The 20,767-nt window shown below is 33.1% G+C and overlaps 1 protein-coding gene across 1 annotated transcript in view; it reads left to right on the plus strand.

Moving 5' to 3' along the window:
• The first annotated feature begins 577 nt into the window (after positions 1-577).
• The window catches only part of LOC147075289 (multiple PDZ domain protein-like), a 665,568-nt gene continuing 645,378 nt past the window's right edge, over positions 578-20,767 (plus strand). Inside the window, exon 1 of the mRNA XM_085942916.1 lies at positions 578-909. The gene's annotated coding sequence lies outside the window, so the exon portion shown is untranslated. The remainder of the gene's footprint in view (positions 910-20,767) is intronic.

The following is a 20,767-nucleotide window of genomic DNA, read 5'->3' on the forward strand; positions in this document are numbered from 1 at the left end:
CTTTTGAAGACATTATTCAGGTGGCCAAAAGAACTCCAGCACTATGTACACTCACCAAAAGGCAAATAAATACTGACAACGAACACTATTAACTCTAACTTTTATAACAAATATTATATTGCATTACTTACAAGTATACATTAGTGCAAAACTTAAAGCCATTAGAATATAAACTCTTTATATTGTCATTTATATATAATATATAAGGAGAAGACGTGGTACGTTTAGATCAGCAGCAGCATGGCAGCTATCATTGATGCGACCTTCATCTAGCAGTGAATATACTTCAGTTGAAGATAATAAATATTAATCATATACCTAATAAAATGGTAGTTTTATTCCGAAATCTCTTTTACAAATATAGACGAGTGATTAAAACAGTTTAGAGTGTATATTTATTCGATGAATGTACATATAAAATTATATATATATCATTTTCTCCACTTTTCATTCATGACGGACGCCCAGAGGCTAGGTGAAAATCGGGCGCCTCGGAAAATTGTATAGGGCGAATTGCACATGCGCAGAAAACCCAATCCCAGACGCGGCGATCCAATGTATGTATGTTTCAGTTTTCAGTCTTCGGGTACTCGTCAAAGTGTGAACATCGCTTAGCGCCGAAAAGCTTTTGTCCCTTGTTGAAAATGGTCAAAGAAAAACATTGTTTAGAAATAAACCTGTATTGATAAACACTCGCGATTTGAAAGCTGGCGTTTTGGGCGTCGCCTGACCGATACGGCGTCGGTTTTTCGTGGAGTATTTTTTTCCCGTGCGATTTTGTATTGTGTGTGCGGCAGTCGGCCGAGGAGATTGTCAGTGAAAACACAGTTTATCAGAGACAAAAGAGAACTGTGCTTTTTTAATGAGTGTATTTCAAGTGATTTTTAAATGAAACTATTATCGCGTTTGGTGAGTACAAATATATAAATAAAGCTTTTAAAAAAATCAGTTACCACATAACACAGTAACAAAGTTATTTGAAAATACAGTGAACTAAGTAGAATGATGTTTATTTTATTTTTATAAAAAATATTCAATACCACATAAAATCAAGATTTATAATAAGACTTATTTGTTATATTTAACATAATTATTTACTCTTGTATTATATACAGCAATATATTTAATTTTATAAGTCTATTAATTCATCTTCAATATCCTAAAATATTCCTATAATGGCCTTGCTAAGAAGATGAACAGTAAACATTGTTAATAAAAATATTATTAATCGATAATTTTTAGATTGTATTGAAAATTTATAACTAGATTAACTACATGATACTGATCATGGCCCCCACAAGGGGGGGACTGACAGGGTTCTGGCCTGGGGGCCCTCGCGTGGCGCGACTACCTTATAAGTGAGATAAACACATATCACAAATTTGCTCTAATGATAAAAAAATCGCCTGCGGTGCTATTTTAGTTTAGGAATATTAATATTTTTAAACATGTGATTGTGTGATGCAAATTTTGATTATTGTGTGTCGATGAAAACTTTATAACTCAAATGGATTTATTGGAGAATACAAAAAAAATCGCTAATAATACACTGAATGCCTTAATTAATTTAATGTTACTTAATTTCACCTGGAACGCCATTTGGAAAACGTTTTTGTAGAGCACAGCTTTTAATCCTAGCGATAGGTAGGGGGGGCCGACAAGGATCCTGGCCTGAGGGCCCACTTCAGGATGTGGAGGCCATAATACTGATTTTTAGATTATCGTCGATTTGTTTTATTTGTTTGGAAAATTATAATTTAATTTATTCGCGTGACGGTAGTCTGTCAATGACACAAGAAAAAAAACCACTGTAAACACTAGATAATATAACATTATTTATTTGTTTATATTTTATTTATTTTACCAATATCCATGGATTTGATAACTGTTGGTCTAATTATTTACCAGGAAATTTATATTTATATATCTAGATTATAAATTTAGTAACTCTCGAATCCTTAAATATACGTCACACTATTTGGAACCATACTCTTGTGAAGTTACATTAACGTAAATTCGACGGCGTTGGTGGTGTCGTTAAACATGTGAAATATTTATCTAATAAAACAATACTATTCAAAATATTGACTATTTTGTATACTCTGTAAGATTATGCACTATTTAAAAATTGATATTCTATCCACTTATCAAAAAAGTCATTAAGTAAATGCTGTATCTACCTTTATAATATATAAATTTGAAATATAAAGTCATGTCATCCAAAAATATCACTGTTCTGCTTCCAACTCTTCATATATATTTAACATATACCTACTATAGTTTTTTCATTAAGTCGGTACTTCAGTGAAACCGTAAATAATTTTCAACTATAGGTGGGACGAAATTTCGGATTGGCTAGCAATCGGAGAGGTAAAGTCGAGCTTGTGAACACGTCAATTTGTTTTGTGATGGCGATGGGGGAATTAATTCTTAAATCGTGTAAAGATGACTAAAAACGTTACCCATTTACTTGAAAAAGAAAACATGTCAATGAATATATTATTATTATTAGTAATAGAACAATAAACATAACATTAAATGGTCGTATGTTGACTTTTTATGACAAATTATGTTTTAATTTGTTCTGCACGCGTCATTTGCACAATTTTCGCGTTTTAGATCGTGCCTTAAATATTTCCACTAAAATCACCCTGTCAATATAACTATTGAATATTTGCGAATAATTACAAATTAAATAAGTAATGTTATTTTTTAATTAATTACTTTTTTTAATCAACGAATAATACACAAGATTTAATAATGTAATATTCTAATTATTGAACATACATTTATTTTTGCAAACACTTCTGAGAAAATATATTAAAACCAATAGAAAAAAATCTTTTTTGAAAAAAGTAAGACACCACGCAGGAATCGAACCTGCATCTCTCGGGTTTCGCGCCCACGCACATAGATGCTCAAGGTACCTACCATACTTAATTACGACACATTTTAACTGATGGCTCTTACAATACTCTTTGAAGCGTTTTCTAAATAAATGAGCTGCTATTGGCGATCGGCTTTTGTATTTTAAATCAAAGTAAGTATTGCTTTAATTACTAACCGACGTCATGGATTACTCCAAGGTATTTTAGTGTTGAAGCTTCCTAGAACTTGCTAATAATTTTTAACTAAATACTTTTCACTATTAGTTTTAATATATTTTCTCAGTAGTGTTTTCAAAAATGATGTATTTTTAATAATGGTAGCTGTCTCACAATTAAAGATAATAATTTTGACTCAAGATTATAGTTAAGATCATTATTGGTGGACATCTGGGTCTACACACAGCTGGGCAAAGGTCTCCCCTAGATCTTTACAATCCTTTTAATCGTTAGCTCTAAACATTTAGGCCTTGATCAATTAGTTGGACCAGTGTCTATAGGGATGGTTGTACAAGTGATTAGTGCCTTTCGGTTAGTATTATAATTTATGGTAATATTAGATTGTCATATTCTAACAGTTATACATATCTCTATGGTTATACACATGCTTAGCGATACGATTTCTATCACTTGTTTACTATAATTGATTTTTGTAGCTCATTTACGTTATGTCATGATAAATTATCACTAGAAATTTACTGGGTAGGTATACTTCACTACTTTAATGAAATCGTCACCTCAATACTACAACTAGATAACCCTGATTTGGCTATTGTTGGGAAAATTAAATTTAAACTATACTTGATTAACATAAATCTAGGCTAAAATTATTATTTTATACACATATATTATATTATATACACAAGACTGCTTTTCGGCCTCTACGGCAGCAATCTAGAGTAGGTTTGTACCGAAATATTATCACTTATTGTAACAATTACAATAAATTAGTTGTAATTGTTACAATAAGTGCTATGTTTTAACAGCACCTCTCTTAGCTGTATTAAATTTTAGAGCGAGATAGACTGTTTTGACTGTTAAGGCCTTTAGACGGGTAACTTATTGTAATCGTTATAATAAGTGCTAAAACTTTGAAACAAAAAATGAAAAACGATCCTCAATAGCTACCGATAGCGGCCTATATTTATAGCAGTCTTCTGCATGGAATAGATGCGCTGGAACGGTTACAGTGACGACTCGCTAATTATTAGTATCCTGCTTAATATTATGTATACGACTTTGTTTAAAGTTTTAAGTCAATGTTACGTATATTATATTATAGCATTGGCGAAGGGTGCAGGTAGGCTGTTAAAATTTGACATAAATAGTGCACATTGAACTTTGTCAGTCATACGTACTTGTTTTTATTGAAATAAGACTACAATATATAGATGGTGTTAGTAATTTAAAAAAAAAACAATTAAACCCTGCCTAAACCAAACCATAATAGTGTTGGTAGGCTTTGGGCGATCCGACAAAATGGTGCACACTTTTTCATTCATGCTTATTTGTTTTCGTTGAATTAAGAATATATATTACACAATATGTTGTTGGTCAGTTTTAAAAATATTATTATACGCATGTATAAAATATCCACAATTATGTATGATTTAATGTCATAATTATAGAAATTTTATAGATAGACGAGTGTTTTTTTTACTATTATCTATTATGGTTTGGTTCGCAGGGTATAATTGAATTTTAAAAACTAACCAACACCATCTGTAAATTGTAGTCTTAGTTCAGTAAAAACAATTACGTATAATTGACAAAGTTTAGTATGCACTATTTATATCGGATCTTCACAGCCTAACTCCACCATTCGCCACTATTATATAAGATCATCAAGTTGTTTGTATGCGTAAATGTGCTTTCCGAAGCGCGATACCAGGATAACCTTGTACCTGATGTCAGTTTCCAAAATAATCCGAAAATCTCGTTCATAGTTGCTCGTGTAAACTGAAACTCAATTTCGGTTATCACTGTGACAGGACGTCGAAATCGGCGGAGAATTCGCTCCTCAAAAAAAAAAATGCCGGCTTATATTTTATTTCTTTCGGGGGATGTGAGAAAATTAAAGATCGTCCCTTTTGACTGACGGGCGACAGATTGAGTTAGGGCAAGAGTCGTCAACCTTGGGACGAAGGTCCTGCGAACAAAAAGTTGAAAATATGTAATTATTTTCACCCCACGGAAAATAAATGGAATTTCTGCAGGGATATGTAGTAAAATTAAATACTATGTATCAGTGGCGAAGACTCCATACTAGGCGGTTATTTAAAGCCTATCTTCTTAATAAATTTTTTTTTAATTGCATATTGACTTATTTATATTATATAATCACTTGATTATAAATATATTCTATAAAATAATTTATTTTTCCAACGAAAGATGCCGTATGTGTAGGAATGTATTACACAGATAATAACAAAATAATCAGCAAAGGTTTTAAAAATTATACCACAGCGCGCCATCTGTCTTGACGTAAATAAAGGTCGGATTATGTTTCAAATAATTCTTAATTTTTTTCATATGGACTTTATGTCTCGTATCCCCGCCCAGTCTATCGAATTGTATGAACTAATGTAAGCACAGAGCCTAAAACTAAATAATTAGATAATTAAAAAAAAATAGTTTCTATGGTGTTTAATCGAATATTAATAAATAGACACTGCTTTTTAAAAAAAAAAGATTTTTTCTAATGAATTTTGATGCGTATAAATGTTTTGAAAAAATACGTAATTTAAACTGATCGCTTAATTTTATGTCGTCAGTGAGTTTTTGAAGTCATTAAATTAGTGTGTACCTATTCATTAGTAGCAATATCGTATTATCTTCTAATTTCTCGTAACTATACCTGACTAGTGTGTTTTTTTATCAGATCTCCACAGCCTACCTCTTTACAAAAGTCACCCTTCGCCACTGATATGTATGTATGTGTACAGATATAGAATTACAAATTAAATACAATCGAACTTGGTTATTACGATTAGGGATTGTAATACCGGTATTTCAAAACCGGTATCTCAGTATTTGTCAATACCGGAATACCGGTTTTAAAAATCAGATAATACCGGTATATTCGGTATTTAAAGTGGAAACAAAATATGTTAATTAACATAAAAGGTTCAAGAGGACTGTATATTTTTGTCGGATTACGCGATGTCTAATTTACTTCCGTTGTCATTAGACGTGTACCTAAGTGTAAAAAGCACAATAAACTAATAAAAGATTAGGTGGAATGATCAGTGGGGCACATACACATCTAAGATCACATAATATAAATTTATTGAAAGATCATTCGAAGAAGAAAGTGCCAATCATTCAACTACTAAATATTTGTAAACATCAACATCGTTACCTAGGTTCATATATTTTAATCTATACGTATTTAGATATGTTTTATATGAAGTATTAATTGTATTTATACCTATATCTATAAAGAGATTTATATATCTAAATTTATTGGTACATAGTTACTTCTATGTTTTTTTTTTATATATTTCACGAATACCGGTATTCAATAGGAAATACCAGTATTGGTATTTTCATTCGGTATTGCAATCCCTAATTACGATCACGGAAATAGAGAGATCTCGGATGTAGGGAGAGAATGCGACAACTGGACGCCAGAACAATTGGACGCCGGACTGTCGTAGATACGTAAACTGAACATAGACGAGGAATTTTAATCAGTTTCTATCTACTACTAAGTAGTTTTAATTCATTTTACTCTTAACACAATGTTGAAATTGAGAATTACCATGCCTAAGGCTTTATAGGTATAAAATAAATAAAACTATTTTTTGGTTGGAACGTAAATATATAACAAAATCATTATTTACGTGTACATATTTAAATTCTAAACTATTGAATCATATTATGATAATTTAAATACAAATAATAATATTAAATATTTTTTAAAGTATCTATAAGTACCTAACGTCTATGTATTTTCGAATTGCGTGGCGTCCAGTTGTCCCGGCGCCAAATCGTACTAGACCCCTCTTCACTTAGAATGTTCGACAATTTATTTATTAGCTTCAATTTGCTACTTATTACAATTTTTAATATTGGCTCTACGTACTTATCTCTCCCATGGGTACCTCAACTTAAAGTCATGTAAATTCAGTCAAAGCACATTTGAGTGTATGGTGACCTTAGTCTTGGGTAACTGCTCCTGAGAAATTTCCAGTCATAAAAAATAATGCTTCAGTCACACACAGGGTCCCGTGATACACCCAATTAAGACCGGGTGTGGTGCGGCCGGGTGTAGTTTGGTGGCGCCATTAACTTCAATGTCAAGCAAGGCTTTTTTTTGATATTGCTACTGGGACTCTCTCTATAGATTTAAAGACTGCTTAATGTTCGTTACATCATAGTATACGTTCGCATAATGGATGTGGAGAAACATACGGCCGTGGAGGGGAAAATATGTTTAAAAATCATTCGAATAATTAAACAAAATAACTATTGAAATTAAGTATGAGTGTTGTGTAATATTATATGAATTTTTAAATTCTTATTATCCATTTTATATGACAAGCAAGCTTTTCCGTAAAATCGTTGAGCTTTAATTAATACTGAAATGTTTACATTATAATTCATAATTTTGTTTAATTAAGTGATTAATGTTGAGTAATTGGTAGGTAATGAAAGTTTTAATCATGATTTGGCTTATTCTAGATTTAAAAACTATTTTTTTTGTTGTGTTAATAATTAAGATTAAGCCTAAGGATCTAATAAGGGTCTGATGGGTTTTCATACTTGATTAAGCAATGATTGAAAGTCTATAGGGTCTAAGTGCCAAAAAATTCTATACCAAGATCTTTATTTCAATAGAATATATATGCCAAACCTAATGATATTCTTAAGGGTATGTTCATAACGGTTCCATGACAAAACAGAACAACGATAAATTAATATAACTATGACCTTTCAGGAAAAATATAAATTAAATATTGAAATTGTCCTATGTCTATTATGTTGATAGATTTTTAATAGCACAGATTTTCAATACGCCATAATAAATCAAATTATATACCAAATTTTTGCATTCCTAATCGCTAGAAAGCCTCAAATTAACGGGACTTTTCCGGTAAGCTTAGGTTATCTCATGCTAATCAATATAATATGTTCAAAATCATTGGGTGACTAGGTACAACGAAATAATGACCTAACCTAACCTAACGTAACCTAACATAACCTAGCCTAAATAGATTCCCCAAAAATTAATGTTTCATCTTTTCCCTGGCTGTTCTGTTTTGTCCGGTTACCGTTCTTAACTCTACCTTTTTTTTGTTTATTTTTATCTTTAGAATTATGTAAAATTATCATATTATACTGATGTTCTTCTGTAACTTTGTAAAAATGAATATGTAAGTTTTCATATTATGTTTATATTCTACAAAAGTTTATATTCTACAAAATCTACATGTAATAAATTAAAGCGATTTGATGACGTAGTAACAATATGTAATGCCCTATTACGGCTAGCCAATAGTCGCGAATTAATGATCTGTAACAAGCCACGAATGCAATAATTTATCCAATCGATATGATCTTTCAAATAATCATTTTTAGTGTATTAAATATAAACTGTGCCAGGTATATATTAATTTATTTTTCGAGTGCAAGCATAGATTTTTTAAAAATAATATTTACGAATTTTTCGATTTTACGTGCTGTCACTTTGATTGACTCACTCCGATTGCGTAATTATGCCATGATTTTTGCAAAAAACAATATATTGCGGTCATTTTTCAATTTAAAATGTCTAATCGATTTAATTCCTTATAACCAAAGAATCCACACATTTCAACAGTTATCGCTTTCATTTATTTAATATTTCAACGCAAAGTTTTGATATTTTGTTTGACATGGCGTTAATAAATATTTTCAAAATAATATCTAGCTTATATTCCGGAAATATATGTATATATATATATTATATTCTTTTAAAAGATTCATGTTATGATGTATTCATTAATCGTTTCCTATGCAAAAATGCGTCTTAAAACCTTGACATTTCGTTCATTTCACTGATGTTTTCACTTTTCAGAATTCGAGCTCAGTGGGTCTATTCTATATACGCAAGGCGGCTATCGACGGCTAAAGTGATAAATATTATAATTTTATCATATTTATATATTGAAGTATTTGTTTGTTACAATACATTAGCCGTTTAAACTGTCTCGCTCTAAAAGTTAACACAGCCAAGAGAGATGCTGTTAAAATATAGCAATTTTTAACAATTTAGACGGTTAACTTATTGTACCTGCCTCACTGCCTCAATACAGATTATGATAAACTACCGTCGGTAGCCGCTTTGTATATGAATAGCTTTGCTGATCGGTTTTGTTCAAGTAATAATACATACTAGTACGTAATATATTTTTAAATTGTTATATATTGAGAAATAAATAATACGTCTGCGTTAGAATAATACTAAAAATAAACAGGAAAACCCAGCTATGCCGGATGTTCTGTTAAATATTTCACACCTTTCGTTTGCATTTTTAAAAGAAAAATATTATGATGTTATTATTAGATTTCATTGTTTAGATTTAGTTTCCAAATATCAAATGGCGAATGGAGATAAACGCTTTGACTCCAGATCATTACACGAGTCAATTTTTTGACTGGACATGGTGGCTTCGCTGGTAGCTTCATTGAGCTTGGTCTTGTTACCCGTTCAACATGACCATGTGGCGGAGAAATACAGGATGCAAACCACATCCTCTGGGAATGTCCCAAAATGTGGACGGAAAGGGAAGAGCTGCTCAGGCCGGTTCAACCAGCTGTTGGGCCCATCGGACCGTCCGACCTGGTCGCCATAAAGGCCAATTTTATTGCATTTAGAAAATTTGCTGCGTCATACTGCCAACGTGAAGATCTCTTCACTTAGATTGTTCGGCAGTTTTGTATTAGCTTTAATTTGTTACTTACTACAATTTTTAATATTGCCTCTACGTGCTCATCTCTCCCATGGGTACCTTAACTTAAAGGATATTTAAGTGCATGGTCACCTTAGTCTTGGGCCTCCTGAGACATTCCCAGTCATAAAAAATAGATGCTTCGCATCAAACGTGGGGTTCCGTGATACGCCTGATAAGACCGGGTGTGGTGCAGGGCGGTTGTGGTTTGGTGGAGCCATTAATTTCAATGTTTAGATTTGTTATATTCACGGCTCTTAAGTTAATCAATTTAGTTAGATGCTTTGACTTGTAATACTGTGGGTACTATTAATTTACCCCATTATGGTTACAGCATGGGGTGCAAAAATTTTCCTCAATCCATCACGACGCTCTGTGTATCTTCAACCATGCAGCGCGTAGACCAACTCTTGTAATTTCGCGGTATTGCGACGATCTCTGAGATGTTGAGGAACGATTACACAAACTACCGGATTCGTGTTTGGCATCATATACTTATAGTATACAATTAATTGTCTGTAGATGGATGTATATTTGATGAAATTATTCGCAGAGAAAAGTTAGGCTGGAGTGCTATTGGCCGCCTGAATAATGTTTTTAAAAGTGACCTCCCACTGTGCCTAAAGCGTAAAGTGTTCAACCAGTGTGTGCTTCCCGTAATCACTATGCATGTGAAACATAGACTCTAAGTAAAAGAGAGATCCAGAAACTTAGAGTAGCACAATGTGGTATGAAGAGATGCATGCTGGGCATAACGCGAAAGGACAAAAAGAGGAATGACTTTATAAGGGAACAGACAAGGGTTTGCGATGTAATAGAGTTTGCTTAAAACCTCAAATGGAAATGGGCTGGACATATAGCTCGGAAAAAGGACAATTGTTGGACAAATTTAGTCATCCAGTGGTATCCAAGAGGTACAAAACGTCCGCAAGGTAGATCTGGAGACCGCTGGATCGAAATGATAAAGTTCTGCGGAAGTACGTGGCAACGCAACGCACAGGACTAAGATAAGTGGAGTCAGCTTGGAGAGACCTTCATCTGGCAGTAGATAGATTCAGGCTGATGATGATGATGAATATAATAGTAAATGCAGTGTTGGTTTTCGCCGAAGCGTAGGAGGCGCCAGCTTTGTCAGGGCGTTCCAAAACTATAAATTAGTATTTTTCACAATCTGTGGTTTTTAAGTATACCTAAAAGGTCTTTACATCAGATCTGTATTACTTACTAGGCTTAATGCATAATATAATCAATTTCCCAGAGAGGAGAATAACGTCAGAATTACGTAAAAAAAAAACGAGTATATATTTTTATCTAAAAATTGATTACGCAATTTATTTAGATAATTATATGATAAGGGGCCTCGAAACGGACTGACGACTGGGGTTTCCGTGTAACTTGAATCGACACAAAGTAAATATCTTGCGAAATTATGTATTTACGTCAGTTTAATCGTCCACTTTGGTTTATAAATCACTGTTCAAAAGTACTCCAGAGCCTCCAAAGCCTACAGAGTGGAGATTTGTATTAACAGATTTTTTAGATTTTTTGTTTTTACGAGAAATTGATGTTAGGCACTTGCTCAACCTATTAGGTCCATACTTTGATTCCAAGCACAAATTAAAAAAAATATATGTATATTTGCCAGACTAAAGGATTCGAACCTGGAGACCCATGACATTACAAACCAATGCGCAAGCCGCTCAGCCATTGTGGTCGTTAATAAGTTGAATTATTTTTGTATCGCTAAACAATATAAATTATAAAGGCTCTACAAATGAGATTGTTGGCAATCCCTGAGCGTTGAACCTATGATGAGGAAAGAAAAGGACTTTTTAGTGAATACGTAATTCAGCTCTGAAAAATGGTTCATCCCAAAACACTTTTTAGGGGTAGGTCTATTTTAACATTTTAGGGGATGGTATTATATAGTATCCAACTGAAGGTGGCACGTGCATGTGAAATATGGACTCTCAGTTCTAGATTAATATATTATTAAATTATATAGCATGGTGCGTGGTATAGCCAGGGGTTACGAGGTCAATTCAGCGCAATTGAAATATTCACATTGCTTTTATTTCACTGTATTATGATTGCATCCAGAGCATAGAGATAATAGGTTATGGACATGGTTAATAAGGTAGTATTTTTCGTAATAGAATCTGTTAAAAACTTCATCAGGACGCGGAGAATATCCACATCTCATTGTGGAGCCAATAATGATGACGTAATTTAATTGAATAGAGTCATTTGAGAGAATAGAGATTTTTGTTTTTACGAAAAATGGATGTCAGCCACTTGCTCGACCTATTGGGTCCATACTCTGACTCCAAATACAAACTGAAAAATAATATGTATTTCTGATAGGCCCAGGATTCGAACATAAGACCCACAAAATTATAAGTCGACGCGTAAGCCGCTGGAGCACCATGGTCATTCATAAAAATATCTTAATAATATAATAATAATATGAGTTTGAACCACAGATCAGAAAATATGATAGAAATGCTAAAACATGTCGCCATAGACCAAAACTTTGACAACAGTTTTGGTCTATGGTGTTTCTGTGATTGTTTCACTGCTATTACTACTATAGGTAGTGGCGAAGGGTGGAGGAAGGCTGTTAAGATCCGATATAAATAGTCCACAATTTAAACTTTGTCAGTCATATTATGTATTTGTTTTCATTAAACTAAGTCTATAATTTACAGATGGTGTTCGTTATTTTTTTTTAAATTCAATTTAACACTGTAAAAACCAAGCCATAATATAGATAATAGTAAAAAAATAATCGTCTATTTATAAAATATCTAAAATTTTGTCATTAAACTATACATAATTTTGGATAGCTTATAATAGAATAACATTTTTTATATACTGTGGTTTGGTTAGGCAGGGCTTAATGAATTTAAAAAAACTAACGAGCACACGTGTAGTATTATTGGTTGAGCTTTTTGAGTGGACTGTAATTATTTTTAGGGAAGATGAGGAGGTCGGATCTAGAGGTTGGGGCGATGGAACAGAATGCCAGACACTGCCCTTTGTGATGATGTTTGATGGCTCCGTGGTCTGGTTTCAACTGTCACTCGGGCAGTATCGTTGTTTTGGGTCACCCGGTTCGTACACTCACGCACTTTGTGACACAGTTTTATGGATTATATGTGAGGGTGTATGAATGATGATGAGAGATTATGTATGAGTCTGTATCTATTGAGTCAATCACTTAAGCGGCGGAAAGCTATTAGAAGCCCACACGTGTCCGCTGTCGAGATGCAACTCAATGTCTCTTTGCAACACGGTCTCTCATGACGCATAATTGCTTATACATTGTCTGGTGACAATAACACTGGAGATTAGGAGGTGGGTGATGAGATAGGGAATGGAATGGGAATATAAATGGCCCAACCAATTATGTATTTTTAATTCAACGAAAACAAGCGAGTGCATTATTTTGTCGAATCGCCCATACCTAACATATAAAAACTATTAATAATGGTTTGATTTAGACAAGGTTTATGTGATTTTTAAAAACTAACCAACACCATCTGTAAATTTTGTAGTCTACAGTAGGGATTCCAATCCCGGGATCCCGGGATTGGTAAACATAATCCCGAAATTTTCGGGATTGATTTTCTTTATCAATTTTTTTATAAAATAAAATAAAAACGAAAATATAACAGACAAAATACTTTTAATAACAAATAACTACATTATAAATAAACTGAGTTTGAATGAAGTTTGATTTATTACCCATGTGTAAGTTGCCGATTTGTTTTATTTTGTCATATTACTTAATAAAAATGAGGAAGATTGGAAAAAAAACAATGCTTTGCACATTTAACAAAGTAATTCCACCATGATCTCATACGTTTTACGGCAGTTTCATATTTGGCTGACTAATTAGATTTACTATTTTTAATCTCGCTAACCCAACCATTAAGTCTTCACTATCAGAAACAGCAATCTCATATTAAATTAACATTATCATTAAATTTATATTACAATATTATTTACTCCATTAAACTTATGTATTTCCAAGATTGAACGTACACAATATTGACAATAAATGTCTTAAATAGTATAAATTATACTAGATTTATTTTTGACCGATTTTATCAATGTTATTTGTATATATAAAAAAATATATTAACTATGGAAAAAAATGCCAATCCCGGGATTGTCAAATTATAATCCCGGGATCAAAATTTTGGCTCGGCATTGGATTCCCTAGTCTACGGTAATATAATAAAAACAAATAGGAACGACTGAAAAAGTTTAATGTGCACTATTTATATCGAATTTTAACAGGCTACCTCCACCCTTCGCCACTGGTAGGTATATACTATTTGTTTTTTGAAAAATTGATAATGTTGTAATATTTTAGTATTATTATCGTCTGTAAGACCTCAGTAAATTATTTTCGTGGACCATCACGTCATGGAAAGGCTTGAATGGGTTTTGTGGTTTTCTATTGGTATTTGAGTTTTATTAACTTTTACGTTATTATCACTGTTTCGATCAAATTGCAATAGTTCTACAATTTAATATTGCTGGTGGGTATTCAAAGTATAACACTAGAAACTTTAAATTGCGTAGTACCAATGACATTAATATGGACGAAGCATCTAGAAAATAAAATGACACTCACTTTGTGTCGGGTCTGCCGGATGTTTTAATATCGGTATCCTACGCTCAAATGAACATTCTGCTTGCAAGCGGTCTGGCGACACCGCTGGGTCTGCCCATACAAAATTTCTGACTGTCAGGTTTCGACTCCACCGTTATTATTGTGTTACAAAATGCCAATGTGCCTAGTTAAAAATTGTAAAAAAAATCTACTAAACACTCCAAGAAAGATGGGATATCACTTTGCATGTGTTAGTATTATTTATTATTTATAAAATGCCATTTTAAGATATTGATGAATATTTATTCAATGCAATTGAATGACAGGAACCATTGGACAGTCAGTCGCCTGTGATTCGTTGGGCTCACTTGCGTCTAATCTCAGAGAAGTCGTAAGTAACCGAGAATCTGTTTCTAACGCAATGAGTCATGACACTAATACGCCATTACAATAAAGGTTATATTACTATAAATTCTCGAAGCTTGTATCGCATAATAGAAACGGATACGTCAATGGTCACGTGACATCTACCTATACATCTGTGAATGACTTTCATGCAAAATTTCTCGTGCGCGCCGGGTATGAAGTGAGTCGTCCATTTAATATGTCATTGCGTAGTACCTATAGTTTTGAAGGCTAAACTTTACAAATCTGAGCTTTTCACTGCCAATACCGCGTTTGTGGTTAGTAGAGTTGAGACGATGGTCTATGCGAGACATTGATATTATACCTGAATACTCCGTCACGTACAAAATGTATAATATTAAGGTGAATACTCTACCTACCAGGGACACCTATCGGAAAAATACGAAGCTTACCACTGTGTTACCAGTGTGAGAGTCGTCGACGTGTCGTAGGTCATGGTGTTGAGGATGATGATGAGGTCATCAGAAGGAGAGATAAGAAGTCGAGATTTGGTGGTTGCTCCGATGGATGGAGAAGCGAGTTTGAATTGCAGTGTAAACAGTCAGTACAAGGGTATGCTACAGTAGTTATGTTACAATATTTATGACACGGCTCCAAGGTCCGCATCTCGGTACAATGAAATGTTGTGCAGGACGAAACGGAGATGGAGATACCGGACCGGAAACGTATATTCGAGTGACACTTCCGATGAATTATTATTCGCTATTTATACACTTTTATAATAATTATAATATTTTTTTTATTGAAGTAATCGATTCAGCTATTATCTGGCGTTTGTGTCAATTGATTACTGACTAAGTGAAAAATGGATATGTGGATATTTATTATTGCGGTCAGCTCCTTACCGAGTTTGCTATAATTTGTCACTATTTAAAATAGATATTTAATTTGTAATTCTATATCTCTATATATGTAAAGGGATCCCTATAAATGGAGAATACCTGAGTCATCTGCGCTTTGCCGATGACATAGTAATTTTCTCACAAGACTCAGAAGACCTCCAAAGCAGAATGCAGGAACTCGCTGAAGTAAGCAACAAAGTAGGTTTGAAAATAAATGTAACAAAAACGAAAGTCATGTTCAACTGCTTTGCAGGCCAAAAAGAGATCCTTATCAATGGCACTCAGCTCGAACAGGTGAAAAACTACATCTATCTGGGACAAGTGTCTATAGATGGATGTATATTTGATGAAATTGTTCGCAGAGTAAAGCTAGGCAGGAGTGCTTTTGGCCGCCTGAATAATGTCTTCAAAAGTTACCTTCTACTGTGCCTAAAGCGCAAAGTGTTCAGCCAGTATGTGCTTCCTGTGATCACATATGCGTGTGAAAGATGGACCCGAAGTAAAAGAGAGATCCATAAACTTAGAGTAGCACAACGTGGTATGGAGAGGTGCATGCTGGGCATAACGCTAAAGGTCAAAAATAGGAATGGATGGATAAGGAAGCAGACAAGGGTTTTCGATGTAATAGAGTTTATTAAAAGCCTTAAATGGAGATGGGCTGGACACATAGCTCGAAGAAGAGACAATCGTTGGACAAATCTAGTCATCCAGTGGTATCCAAGAAGTACAAAACGTCCGCAAGGTAGATCTAGAGGCCGTTGGATCGATGAAATGATAAAGTTCTGCGGAAGTACGTGGCAACGCAATGCACAGGACTGAGAGAAGTAGAAGCAGCTTGAAAGGCCTTCATCCAGTAGTGGAAAGATTCAGGTTGATGATGATTTATGTATATTTTTTGTTGACTCTTTATTTCCATAGTTATTTCACGTGGGTGAAGTCACGTGACATCCTTTGTTATAATATTATAGTCAGTGTCTTTTTGGTCGTAAACTATAATAGCGCTGACGACGTATTCATAAATAATTTACGTACATTTCGCGAACACACATGGTCCATGAAGTAACACGTGTTCCATAATTTCCGAAACAATTATGTAACTCTCCCAAAGGTGTTCAGCTAACAAATTTTACCGCCTAACCGCGTTATTTAAAATGAGATTAAAATATAAAATATTAATATTGCGGCAAAAACGGGGGGGAGGGTTTAATTCGAGAAAATGTCTGAATATATTACGTGAACATATTTTATTTTATCCTGCAGCTAAATTTAAATTTTGTTTTGTTTTCCAAGCCCTTAAAATACAGTTTCAAAGTGAACGCTGAAGTTTTGTCTTGCAAGTTTTAATTTTCAAACTTATCACTCTGACCATTCATTTCATTTTAAATTCAATAGTTTATTTCTATATTAACTCAGTTAAACCTTCCCTTTATGATGATAATAAATTCGGTCCATCCCGGTGATGTCACATTGAGTTACCGTACGAGATTGACAATATTACAGTAACTAAAAAGAAAATGACTAGTTTTTCAACGTCAAGGTTTCGTCATTATTATTTGCTATTTGTTTTATTTATAAAATGATCAAAAATGCATCAAAACTTAATTTTATTATTTTCATATACATCTTTACAGCCTACAAGTCATAGTACTATATTGATTTCATTCCTTAATTAGATATATATTAATTTTTTAATTGCATTTTCTTTTAGATCTATTTATTTTGTTCGTAATGGAATGCAACGCTCTGTTTGCAATGTGCATTAATACATTTATGTCAGGTAAATGAAATCTGACAGATATCTGTCAATTATATATCTGGGGCTGAGAAGCAGAAGGCGGTCGGAAGGACCGAGAAGTTCTACGTAGTATCAAAACCAGGAAACTACAGTACCTTGGCCACATTTTCTCTCTTCTTGGTCGTGCACTCATTGCTGAGGATCGTGACCACATTTAAATTTCGGCCACATTATGAGAGGACAAAAGTACAGCATTCCCAACTTGTCATTCAAGGAAAGATCAATGGGAAGCGTAGCAGAGGACGGCACCGCATTTCGTGGCTTATCCCATTCCAGACAGAATTAATTTTTCAGGATCACTTAAAAAGGCACACTGATTACTAAAATTGATATAACTCATGTATTATTCATTCAATTTAAATAAATCTTTTAAATATTTATAGGTTTTGAATTCTTCTATTAAGTATTTAGATTTTAAGTAAACTTTGTGTATAAGTGGAATGAAAAAAAACATGTCAAATATAGTTTTTTGGGTTTTTTAGCCTTTTTTTATACAAAATGACATATATAAAAAGTCCATGATAGAAGTAAATACTAAAAGGAAGATATACTAAAACATGAGCTAAATATAATACTCTTCAAGATATTTAGAAGATGGAGGGTCATTTTATGTTTTTTACTGTCTCAAACACCTCATACCTAGTGAACTGATCATTATTTGGACAAATTTAAACAAAAATAGATTTTATAAATCAAATATTTCTAAAAAAATATATTGGACTGTATTAAACTAACATCATAAAATGATAGCTACATATATTAATAAGTGATTTCAACTTTAAAAAAAATCAAAATATGATTATTTTTTTTGATTTTCATCATGTCCTGCATCTCCGTAATCGGTACGAGTGCAGCTCCACTGAACTGTTCCGGGTAGCAGACGACAAAGATAAGATCGCCATGATGGTGGCCAACCTCCGCTAGGGGATGACACAATAAGAAGAAGAAATAATATACTGAATTAAAAATGTGTGATAGTAATATTTTAAAAAGAAAAAAAATATAGTTATGATTATCCGTGTTCTTCTCATATAAGGAAATTATACAATCGGGAACAATAATTATCATAATATAAAAAACAAGTAAACCTTTTTATCTAGATGTGGCCTAAATACTTACTTAAAAATAATTACAACATAAACAGAACTTTTTATAACCCTACGACGTTTTTAAATTTTCTGTTGAATCATATAAACTTGACTTGACTAGCTTAAACGATAAAAAAAATTGTGCTTGATAGAAATTAATAATACTAAGATGTCATTTCATATTTCATATTGATTTCCATAGTATCGCACGTATATATTAATAATTTAGTTGCTAGGCCCCCAGCAACCTAGCAACGAATAATGGTGTCGAAATAACTTTTCATACAAAACAGAATTAACTGAAAATGAATTCAATTCTACTTAAAGATGGCTAAAAGTATTAAAAGAATTCATTGGCATCGTGTTCTGATTTATTCTAAAAGTTTCAAATGTCTAGCTAGTCGTGAAGTTAGTTAAAAATCGATTGGAAGATTTGTACCGGACAAAGAACCACCGGACAAATAAGAATACGAGCTTAGAAAAACGTTGTAAAAATCTAATGGATTTAAGTCTTGTACTATTCTATTTCAATTTATTAAACATATACAATAATATGCTGCATTAAAATGTGTGATAGTAATATATTTTAAAACGAATAAAATATAGTTATGATTATTTGTGTTCTTCTCATATAAGGAAATTATACAATCGGGAGCAATAATTAACATAATATAAAAACAAGTAAACCTTTTTATCTAGACGTGGCCTAAATACTTACTTAAAAATAATATCTTCCGAAAATAGCGGCTATAAACAATGCCGTTATACTTCAACGCGCCAATTTACAAAATATTAAATTGTCTGTAGCTACTAATTCAACAATACTAAAAACGTTCTAGAATTGAAATCAATTATTGCTATCATACTAAAACTTTATAAGTGTACCTCTAGGTGTAGTTCAAGAACTTTGATAACATATTTTTTGTAGCATTTTAATTATTGTGTTTATTGAAATTTATTTCAAATTTTATTGAATTCTAGATGGTCGTTTTTAGTATTCATATTATAGTATATTCATATCCTATAAAAATAAATATATACTCGTAAATATATATAAGTTATAATATAACGTATATTTTATCACAGTTGTGAACTATTGGCATTGCTACTGTGGAAATGTGGTTTTCAATTTAATGCACAATAAAAACTTTGTGGCGGCTAAAATCAACAAAAAATTTACGACTTTCTGAAAACAATGGCATGTTTACAATCTGCACGCTAGTAAAATGCTATAAAAAACTTTACATTTTGTTCTTGATTGGATGTTTGGCACATTTAGGTATTTTTTTAAAACTTATCCAATAGTGTTATAGTTCCCATCAAGGTCTGTAGAAACCTGGCGTGTGAATATTATAAAAACCTTCTTCTGATATTACAATACTGCATGGGTCTTGGCCTTCTCCAGCATCTGCCTTCATCCATGTCTGTCCAAAACCGTGGAAAGGGAAGAGCTACTCAAGTCACTTCAATCAGCAGCTGTTGGGCCTATCAGACCGTCAGACCTGGTCGGTAAAATGGCCAATTTTGTTGAATTTAGAAAATTTGCGGTGTCATATTTTTCAATCAATTTGTCACAATTTTTAATTTTAGTTCTACGTGCTCCTCTCTCCTATGCGTGCTCTTAACTTAAAGTCCTGTAAATTCAGTCAAAGCGGATTTGAGTGCATGGTGATCTCAGTCTTTGATAACCGCTCCTAAGACATTCTCAGTTATAAAAAAAATGATGCTTCACGAACAAATATAGGGTCCTGTGGTTTGGTGGAGCCATAAGTCGGCTCAATTTGTACTGTACAATATGCGGACCTCCGTACATAACGTATAGTTTGTAATTCTATCTTGGTCGTCACGCCAACTGTAGTGTGTAATCGATGGGTCCAAACAGCACGCTCCGCTTAAATGAGCCCAACACTCTTTCCATGGTTTGAGTCATGCACCAGGTCTCCGAGCTTATACATGACAAGTAATAATTGGTCCTATTGGTGTTTTGCACAATATGTATTTCAAGTGTCGGTGTATTGCCTTGTAACGTACGTCGTTTGTTACCTAGCACAATTAATTCATCTCGAATTAAATTACGATTTATAGGCTGCTCTCACTTTTAACAGCTCCAGGTACACGTAATTCTTAATCTTCTCAAAAGTAAATCCTCAGAATGCAGACTTGATTATCCAT

Source organism: Rhyacophila brunnea, unplaced genomic scaffold (genome assembly GCF_057557595.1).
Source record: "Rhyacophila brunnea isolate RB1 unplaced genomic scaffold, BYU_Rbru_1.0 scaffold_15, whole genome shotgun sequence".
In the NCBI taxonomy this organism is placed as follows: Eukaryota; Metazoa; Arthropoda; class Insecta; order Trichoptera; family Rhyacophilidae; genus Rhyacophila; species Rhyacophila brunnea.